General features: G+C 47.1%; 1 protein-coding gene across 8 annotated transcripts in view; it reads left to right on the top strand.

Annotated features, from left to right (window-relative positions):
- Positions 1-1,339: 1,339 nt before the first annotated feature.
- LOC140201781 (fibroblast growth factor receptor 1-like) overlaps positions 1,340-9,251 on the top strand; it is a 214,866-nt gene continuing 206,954 nt past the window's right edge. For 4 of the 8 annotated variants that reach the window (XM_072266455.1, XM_072266451.1, XM_072266445.1 and 1 more), the window contains exon 1: positions 1,342-1,585. The gene's annotated coding sequence lies outside the window, so the exon portion shown is untranslated. Of the gene's footprint in view, positions 1,586-9,251 lie in introns of all 8 variants that reach the window. The other 4 variants (XM_072266459.1, XM_072266457.1, XM_072266456.1 and 1 more) reach the window with 4 other exon arrangements.

The raw sequence follows: 9,251 nt of genomic DNA, 5'->3' as shown, positions 1-9,251 counted from the left end.
GGCAGGTGATAGGTAGATTCAGGTGAGGAGGGTGATGAGAGTGATGATGTCAGAGCTGGGAGGTGATAGGTGGAGAGGCTGAAGAAGGTGGAATCTGATTGGAGAGGGCAGTGGAGGATGGAAGGAAGGGAGCAGTTGGGGTGGGAGGGGTGTGTCTGGGTAATGGGCAGATGCAGAGGTTGGGGGAGGGCAAAGAGATAGGGTGTGGGAGAGGTTGGGGGAAGCTGGATGAGAAGAGAGAAAAGGATACAAAGGAAAAGGAGGGGTGAGTATTTCTGGAAACTTGGGAACTTGATGTTCATGCCCTGAGGTGAACTGAGTGCCAATGGTGCTTTCTGTACAAAATCTGCTGACACCATTAAACCAGTGATGGCAGTTAAGTCTAGATTGCATACACAACACTACAAATGACCTGCACTGTTCCTTGATTGTCTTGAATATATTTTTAACAGTTAAGAAATAAAAATAATAAAACATTACAGGAAGTAGCTGATGGTATCGGCGAGGAATCCGAGCAGCCTGCCAGAGATGGAGCGTTTACTCAGGAGGAATGGTTGGAAACACAAGTGTTGAGAGGCTGGGGGTGGGGGGTGTAACAGATAAAATTATGAATGACTTATTTCCCTTGGCAGATAAGTTTTGGAGGACATTAAAGTACTTTTTGTGAGAAAATGCCCCAGTGATCTGAACAGATTGCTGTGGGGGTTTTTTTGTCTGTCAGGAAATGTTGGCATGTGCGTCAGTGGTGTGGAGGGAGTACTGTGGGGTGTCAGGTGCTATTATGACAGGAAAGTCCCCCTCAGGGCAACAAGGGGGCAACATTTGGAGAGGGACAGGGACTCTCCTGACCAACACACACGAAATGCTGGAGGAAATCATCAAGTCGGGCAGCATCTGTGGAGGGAAATCCGCCATTTCGGGCAGGGACCCTTCACCTCTGAGTTCCTCTGTGTGTATTGCGGAAGACTTCCAGCATCTGCCGGATCTCCTGTGCCTCTCCCGAGCAATATTGTCTCTCGGGCCACATTCGACCGGTGTTGTTCGTGGGGGCTTGCTGTGCGCAAGTTTCCCCCACCTTACAACAAAAACTGCACTTCATTAGCTGTAAAACGTTAGTGGGAAGCTTGTATATAATGCATTTCGTAAGGTAGGCTGACCTGTTTGATATATCGTGGTGACTAATAATTCGGTTCCGTACAGATGTGCAAAAGCAGCTCATTTGCATGCATTTAAAAATGTAACCTCGAGCATCTGCGTTGTGGACATATTAATCATCCTCGTATTTCAATAACATCTGCGAGTCCAAAACAAATGATTCTTAAACTATTTCCAAGTCGCCGCCAACTACTGCAAATCCTCAAAGCAACTTGCTGAAAAGGTTCTTAGAAGCAGGGTGTTGGGTGTCTGGGTTTTGGTTATCACGTGTCCCTACTCCCCCCTCCCTCTCTCCAGCTCAGAGAAAGGTGGCGATGGGCTCGGAGGCAGAAGTGAACAAAAGGTAAAGCAGAAGATACTTCAAAAAAGGACCTCAAAACCCTCTGGAAAGGTCCCCGGCCGGACTGAGGCTCTCACCCGGACTGTGCCGGTGAGTGAGTTTCTGCGCTGTGCGGGTTTGCTGGCGGTCAAACCGCCGAAAGAGGATGAAAAGTTTGTTAGAGTGTTCCAAACTTTCCGAGTGCACCGCTGGGCTTTGTATCAAACCGGCCGCCGCGAGTCTCCCCCCGAAGCTGTTGATATTTTGGGGGGTAAACTAAATCTTCCCCCATCCCTTCTCGATCCCGTTTCGAGTGTGAATGAAATTTGAAGAAACCCTTTTTTTTGTATTAGAATGTTAGATGGCTTCCAGCCGCTTTCCCTCCTCTCCAGTCCCCCCCCCCCCACCTCCTCGGTTTTTCTTCCCTCCAGGGAGGTTTATTGTGACGATAAGCCTTTTGCATTCACGATTGCACTGTTTTCTGGAAGTCTGCACACCTCGCTGCTTTCTTGACATCATGTGGAAGGGAAGGCGGCGGAAAGACTTCAGCCGCGACGTTGAATTCTTATCCATTGTTCCTGCAAATGTAATGGTTATACAAAGTCTTACTTTTTTATGCTCAATGCTCATGGCCTCATTGGTTCTCGGTTAGAAAGCTCCCCAATGTGAGATCGCTCCCTGCTAAATCTCACTCCCTTCTAAATCTGCCCCGAAGTCTCCGCCCTGAAGTTGGGGCTTTTTAAGCACCCCCCCCCCCCCCGAGTTTACCATCGGTGCCTGTACCAGGACAGTTGGAGATTCCTCAGTCTCTCCGCATCTCTTTAAGACGTACCAAAGGTCTAGCTCCTTTAGGACCAAGTGTTGGGTCTTTGGGTTCTATAAGTAGCTCGCTTCCTCGTTCTCTTGAAAGAACTTGCCCAGGTCTTGGAGATGGATAGATGGTTATTGTTGGCACTACCTGTTTAATAGGTAGATGGTGTTGTGGACCAACTGTAGGTTGGCAGTAGATGTTAGGTTTGTACATGAATGACCATCGATCCTGAATCATCGTTGGGATTACTGATTAGTTAACATGCTCTGTCGTCACTTGATCTTTTCCGAACTGGAATTGTGAGAGGATCAGGTTTTTAACCCTGTAGGTCTAAGGACCTACATAGATTTTCCCTTAAGATTTTCAGGACTGAAGGCTCTCATCCTGAGACATCGACTTTTCATCTCCCCCCCCCCCCCCATGGATGCTGCCTGACTTGCTGAGTTCCTCCAACATTATGTGTGTGTGGCTTATGTTCTCCAGCATCTGTCAAGTCTGTTGGGGATCAGATTTCCAGGGTGTTTCTGGAGAATTGTAGGCATGAGCTTGGATAGGCTAGGATTATTCAGAAGCTGAGGGTAGGCTTTCTGGATTCATGGAGTGGCCCTTCAGCCTACTGTGTGTATGCTGGCCATCACTCCTGTCTCCCTATATTAATCCTACTTGCCTGCTGTAATTCCATATCCATTGCTTCCTTTAATTACCTGTCCAAATGTCTCTTAATGATTGTTACTGTTCCTACCTCTGTATGTTCTCCGGCAACTCATTCCAGGTAGCCTCCTCTCTCTCACATTAAATCCAAGCCCTCTAGTTTTAAACAGTGCTACCACAGACTCTGACTATCCATCTATCTATGCCCCTCATAATTTTATACATCTCAATGTCACCCCTCGCCCTCCTTTGCTCTAGAGAAAATTGACCCAGCCTCTCTAATCTCTGCTTATTACTCAAACCTTCCAATCAGGTAATTAAGGCATCCGTTAGTCTTGCGAGACCATGAATCTGCGCCTGGAAAGTCTTAACTCTCCAGGGCGCAGGCCTGGGCAACGTTGTTTGGAAGACCAGCAGTTGCCCATGCTGCAAGTCTCCCCTCTCCACGACACCAATGTTGTCCAAGGGAAGGGCATTAGGACCCATACAGCTTGGCACGGGTGTCGTCGCAGAGCAATGTGTGATTAAGTGCCTTGCTCAAGGACACAACATGTTGCCTCAGCCAAGGCTCGAACTAGCAACCTTCAGGTTAGTCCAATGCCTTAACCACTTGGCCATATCCTTGTGAATCTTTAATGCACTTTCTTCATCCTAATCACCTCTTCCCTGCAATGTAGCAACCACTGATGTGTACACGTTTTTGAGGACCATGAAAGAGGTAAACAGGCAGGACCTATTGCCCTCAGCACAGAGATTTAAAAAAAAAACAGGGAACATAAAACCAGGGGAACCAGAGTAGTGTAGCAGTTAGCACGCTGTTCAATTCTGGCCTCCTCTGTAGGGAAGTGTTTACATCCTTCCCATGACGTGTAGATTTCCTCCAGGTGCTCCAGTTTCCTTCCACAGTCCAAAGGTGTACTGGTTAGCAGGTAACCTGGTCATTATAAATTGTCCGGTGATCAGGCTGGGGCTAAATAATTAGTGTGGCTCGTTGTGCCCAAGCTGTATGTCTAAAATTAATTTAATTACGGATATTTCCTTCAATGGGAAAATAGTTAAAATCTAAGGGTATCAAAAAGAGAGGGCATATATTTAGGATGAAAGGAAGGAGTTTTAAAGGATTAGGTTTTATTTAAAGATAATGTGGTTGATATCTGGAACTCCCTGCCAGCGAAGGTGCTGGAATCAAATATCACTATGCTGAAGAGGCACTCAGGCAAGCTCTTAAATAGCAAGGCATAGAAAGATACAGACTTGATCCAGGTAAATAGGCTTAGTGTGGATGGGGAAAGAGGCCGGCATGGATGTAGCATGCTGAAGACCATTTCTGTGCTGTACAGCGTAGAAAGAGACCACTCGACACAGGTCTCTGCCAGGCCACAGAGTATTTCCATTTTCACTAATTTAATGGTATTGTCTTTGTCTGGAATTCCAACCAGCTCCTCGTTGGTTCTACCACACCAGGGTAATTTTCACTAGCCAATTGACCTACCAACCCCACATAATGTAAGGGAAACAGAGCACCCAGAGGAAACCCACGTGGACACAGGGAGAACATGCAAACTCCACACGGACAACACCGGAGGTCGGAATTGAACTCGAGTCACCAGAGCTGTGTGGCAGTGGCTTTGCAGGATGTCCATTGGTGAAAGGGTTTGAGGGGAGAGCAGGAACAAGTTTTCACCCAGATGGTTTTGGTAGCTGGAACTGGCAGGATCCCTCAACAGGTGTAACAGCATGTGTCCTTGAAGAGCCGGGACCTTCAGCGCTGAAGGGAGGGAGGGCTAGAAAGGGGAGTGCTTTTCTACTGGCCAACGAAGGGGCCGAATAGTCTGCTGTATCCAAATTGTCGATGAATTCTTGGAAGGGGAAGGAAGGGCCTGTCGCCTGATTGCGTTTTGTTTCCGTGGGCTCCGTACGCCAGCTCAGTGACTGTAGCACTTGTTTCGCCCGGCACTGTCTGGAGCACCAAGTTTTGACTGATTGGTAAGCCTGCCAGCCCCTCACTCTCACCTGGAGAGCTCTCGAGTCACACTCGGTTTGGCTCAGTGCGTGGCTTGATAAACCAAGAGCTCTGCCACTTGTGTTCTCTGTATTTCTTACTATTTGCATGATTTATCTTGTGCACATTGGTTGTTTGTTCATAGTTTTAGATAAATTCCATAGTAGTTCTTTATTTTCATGTACTGTAAACAAGAGACCATAAGACATAAGAGCAGAATTAGGCCATTCTGCCAATCAGTTCTGTTCCGCCATTCAATCATGGCTGATTTATTATCCCTCTCAACCTCATTCTCCCTGTAACCTTTGGCACACTTGGTAAGCAAGAGCCAATCAACTTCTGCTTTAAATAAAGCCAGTGACTTGGCCTAACAGCCAACTGTGTCAATGAATTCAGCAGGTTCACTGCACTCTGGCTAAAGAAATTCTTTCTCATGTTTGTTTTAAAGGGATGTCCATCTATTTTGAGGTTGTGCTTTCTGGTCCTGGAGTCTTCCAGTATAGAATCATCCTCTCCATGTCCACTCTATGTAGGCCTTTCAATATTCAGTCGGTTTTCCACTTCATTCTTCTAAACTCCAGCGAGTAGCCATCAAATGCTCCTCATAATTTGACTCTTTCATTCCTGTAAGCCTTCTCCAATGTCAGAATATCCTTTCTTAGATATGAAGCTTAGAGATGTTGGGATAGATGCTTTCCACTCCCAGCAATCAGCAAAACTCTTTCTTCATTGCAGAGTTGAGTGTTGGAAGTAGTCCAACTTGATCAAGCTCTTTAGCTGGGAAGTGGGTGGATTGCTGCTTCTGAACCTTGTCCAACGCAGACAGAATGCTGGAGGAACTCAGCAGGTCAGGTAGCATCTATGGAGGGAAATTTAAAAAATTAAGGTTTCTGGCCGAGCCCCTTCATCGGGATTGGTGAGGAAATGGGCAGCAGCCAGAATAAGGTGGGGGAAGAGTGAGGTACAGAAGCTGGCAGGTGATAGATGAGACCAAGTGAGGGGGAAGATGGGTTGGGGGGTAGGGGAATGATGTGAGAAGCTGGGAGGTGATTGGTGGAAGAGGTAAAGTGCTGAAGATGAAAGAATCTGTCACATGAGTACAGTGGACCATGGAAGTGAGTGAAAGATGTGGGAAACCTGAGGTGATGGACAGGTCATGAGGGTTGGGAAGAAGAAGGAGTGAGAGGGCCACCAGAATTGGGGTAAATAAAAAGGTGAGGATGGGGAAGGTTCTTATTCTGGTTTCTGCCCCTTTTTTCAGTACTGAAGAAGGGTCTCGGCCCAAAACAGTGACTGTTTATTCCCCTCTACAGATACTGCCTGACCTGCTGAGTTCCTCCAGCATTTTGTGTGGTGTTGCCTCGGATTTCCAGCTTCTGCAGATTTTCTCTTGTATCTCTGGTTTACACCCAGCCCATTATTTTCTCTGTAGCCTCTCGTGAAATGCGGGTGAAGCTGGTACAGCCCTTGGGGAAGCTGCTGGTGAGTGGCTTTCTTCTGCTACTGTCTGTGTGGTGAAGAAACTCCACGGAACTGGTGGGGAGGAAGGTTCAGGAGTTCTATCCAATGGCCTTCTGGATAAATAATATCACGTGAGATTCAAGACCAGGTTGGTCCCAATGAAATTCCTCTCCTCCTGGTGATCCCAGTGAGATTCAAGACCACATTGGTCCCAATGGAATTCCTCTCCTCCTGGCGATCCCAGTGCAAGGATCACCTTTGACTGGCAGCTGTTGGCATGGCCTGTGGCTGAGGAGGTCCCTCTTGTAACTTGTTCTCTCAGAATCAAGGAGCTCATTTAGTGTCGGGCAGCAGCTACGGAGAGAGAAACTGAGTGCACGTTTCAGAACCGTGACCCCCCTCATCAAAACTGGCAGCCACTTTCCCAGAACAGATGAAAGATCATCGGTCTGCATTGTCCCCCCGCAGAAGCTGCCTGACCTGCTGGTTGATTCTGGCACTTTTTCTTTGCTTCAGAATTTCAGCACCTGCAGCTTTTTTTTTATTCGGCCACTGGGCGCAGTGGTGATTCTGTTAGAGGGTGGTCATTCTCTGGAGCTTCCTGATCCAGAGGATCATGAATACTGTTGTCAAATATATCGGAGGGTGAGATCAACACTTAAAAGATTTTTGATGAAAGGAGAAAATTTGTTTGCATTTTCCATTTCCTTCTAATGAAGGAGGCCATTCAGCCCACTGATTCCCTGCTGGTTCCCTGAGAGCCCCTGTTCTCCCTCCCCCCCAAGTAATCAATTCTCTCTCACAGACCCATCAACTCCATCCCATCTCCCGCCTCTCTTCACATCAGGTCAATATACAGTTACTGACCTGCCAGCATGTCTTTGGGATGTGGGAGTAATTTAGAACACTAGGGGAGCACTATGCAGTCACAATGAGAGTGTGCAAACTCCACGCAGACAGCACCAGAGATCAGTATTGAACTGGGGAAGCAAACTGTTTGTTGCATTGCACTATTTCCAGAAGGCGTTTGATAAGGTGCTGCATAAAAGACTTATCCGTTAAATAAGGATGCAGAGAGTTGGAGGTGATGTATTGGCATGGATAGAGGATTGGTTAACTTATAGAAAGCAGAGAGCTGGGATACATAGGTGTTTCTCTGGGTGGCAATCAATGGTGAGCAGTGTACCACGGGGGCCAATGCTGGGCCTGCAACTGCACACAATATACATTAATGATCTGGAAGAGGGGACTGAGTGTAGTGTACCTAGGTTTTCTGATGATACTAAATTGGGTGGAAAAGCAAATTGTGCAGAAGATATGGAGAGTCTGAAGAGAGATATAGATAGGTTAAGTGAGTGGGGAAGGGTCTGGCAGATGGAGTACAATGTTGGTAAATGGAAGGTCATCCACTTTGGAAGGAGAAATGAAAGAGCAGATTACTATTTAAATGGTTAAAAAATTCTAGCATGCTGCTGTGCAGAAGGACTTGGGAGTGCTTGTGCATGAATCACCAAAGGTTGGTTTGCAGGTGCAAGAAGGCAAATGGAGTGTTGGCCTTCATTGCTAGGGGGATTGAACTTCAGAGCAGGGAAGTTATGCTGCAACTGTACTGGGTACTGGTGAGGCCACACCTGGAGTACTGTGTGCAGTTCTGGTCTCCTTACTTGAGGAAGGACATACTGGCTTTGGAGGCAGTGCAGAGGAGGTTCACCAGGTTGATTCCAAAGATAAGGGGGTTAGACCATGAGGAGAGATTGAGTTGCCTGGGACTGTACTCTCTGGAATTCAGAAGGATGAGAGATCTTATAGAAACATATAAAATTATGAAAGGGATAGATAAGATAGAGGCAGGAAAGTTGTTTCCACTGGTAGGTGAGACTAGAACTAGGGGACATAGCCTCAAGATTCGGGGGGAGTAGATTTTGGACGGAGCTGACGGTGAACTGCTTTTCTCAGAGAGTGGTGAATTTGTGGAATTCTCTGCCCAGTGAAGCAGTGGAGGCTACCTCAGTAAATATAGTTTAGACAAGGTTGGATAGATTTTTGCATTGTAGAGGAATTTACGGTTATGGGGAAAAGACAGGTAGTTGGAGATGAGTCCATGGCCAGATCAGCCATGATCTCGTTGAATGGCAGAGCAGGCTCGACGGGTGAGATGGCCGACTCCTGCTCCTATTTCTTATGTTCTGGGGTGTATACAGCAGCCAAAACGTTGGGCAGCTGAGCGTGCTGGACACCCGACTGCTGTTGGGCACAACCCTCCCCACCATCGAGGGCACAGTTGAGGTGATGCCTCGAGAAGGTGGGATTCATCACTAAGTTCTGTCACCATACTGGACATTGCCTCTTCTTGCCACTACCGCTGGGATGGGGGGTGGGGGGTTGGTACAGGAGCATGGAGACCTACGTTCAACAATTTAGGAACAACATCTTCCCCTCTGCCATCAGGTTTCTAAACGGTCCATAAACCCATGAACTCTCCCTCATTATTCCTTTGTGCATTACTCAATTATTTTGTACTCTGTAGTAATTTTGTGTTGTTGCACCAAGCAACATCCCTTAAGTCAGTGATAATCAATCTGATTTGGATATAATTGTGTGGGAGAGAAGTTGTCTATGCTGGAATTCATTCACTATCCAACCCTTTCTCTTCCACCTCCCTCCGCTCCTAAATGTTGACGTTGTTTTCCCTGTCACTCGCCCAGACTTTCCCTGTGGAATGAGCTCCTGCTCTCCACGTAAGGGAATTTCTCCTGGTGTCACCTGGAGCAGGCTCCTCGGTTCAAAGTTCAAAGTAAGTTGGTTATCAAAGTACATATTTGTCACCATGTTCAACCCTGAGATTCTTTTTC

Source organism: Mobula birostris, chromosome 8, assembly GCF_030028105.1.
Source record: "Mobula birostris isolate sMobBir1 chromosome 8, sMobBir1.hap1, whole genome shotgun sequence".
Taxonomy (NCBI): Eukaryota; Metazoa; Chordata; class Chondrichthyes; order Myliobatiformes; family Myliobatidae; genus Mobula; species Mobula birostris.
This window is presented reverse-complemented; position numbering and strand designations above follow the sequence as displayed.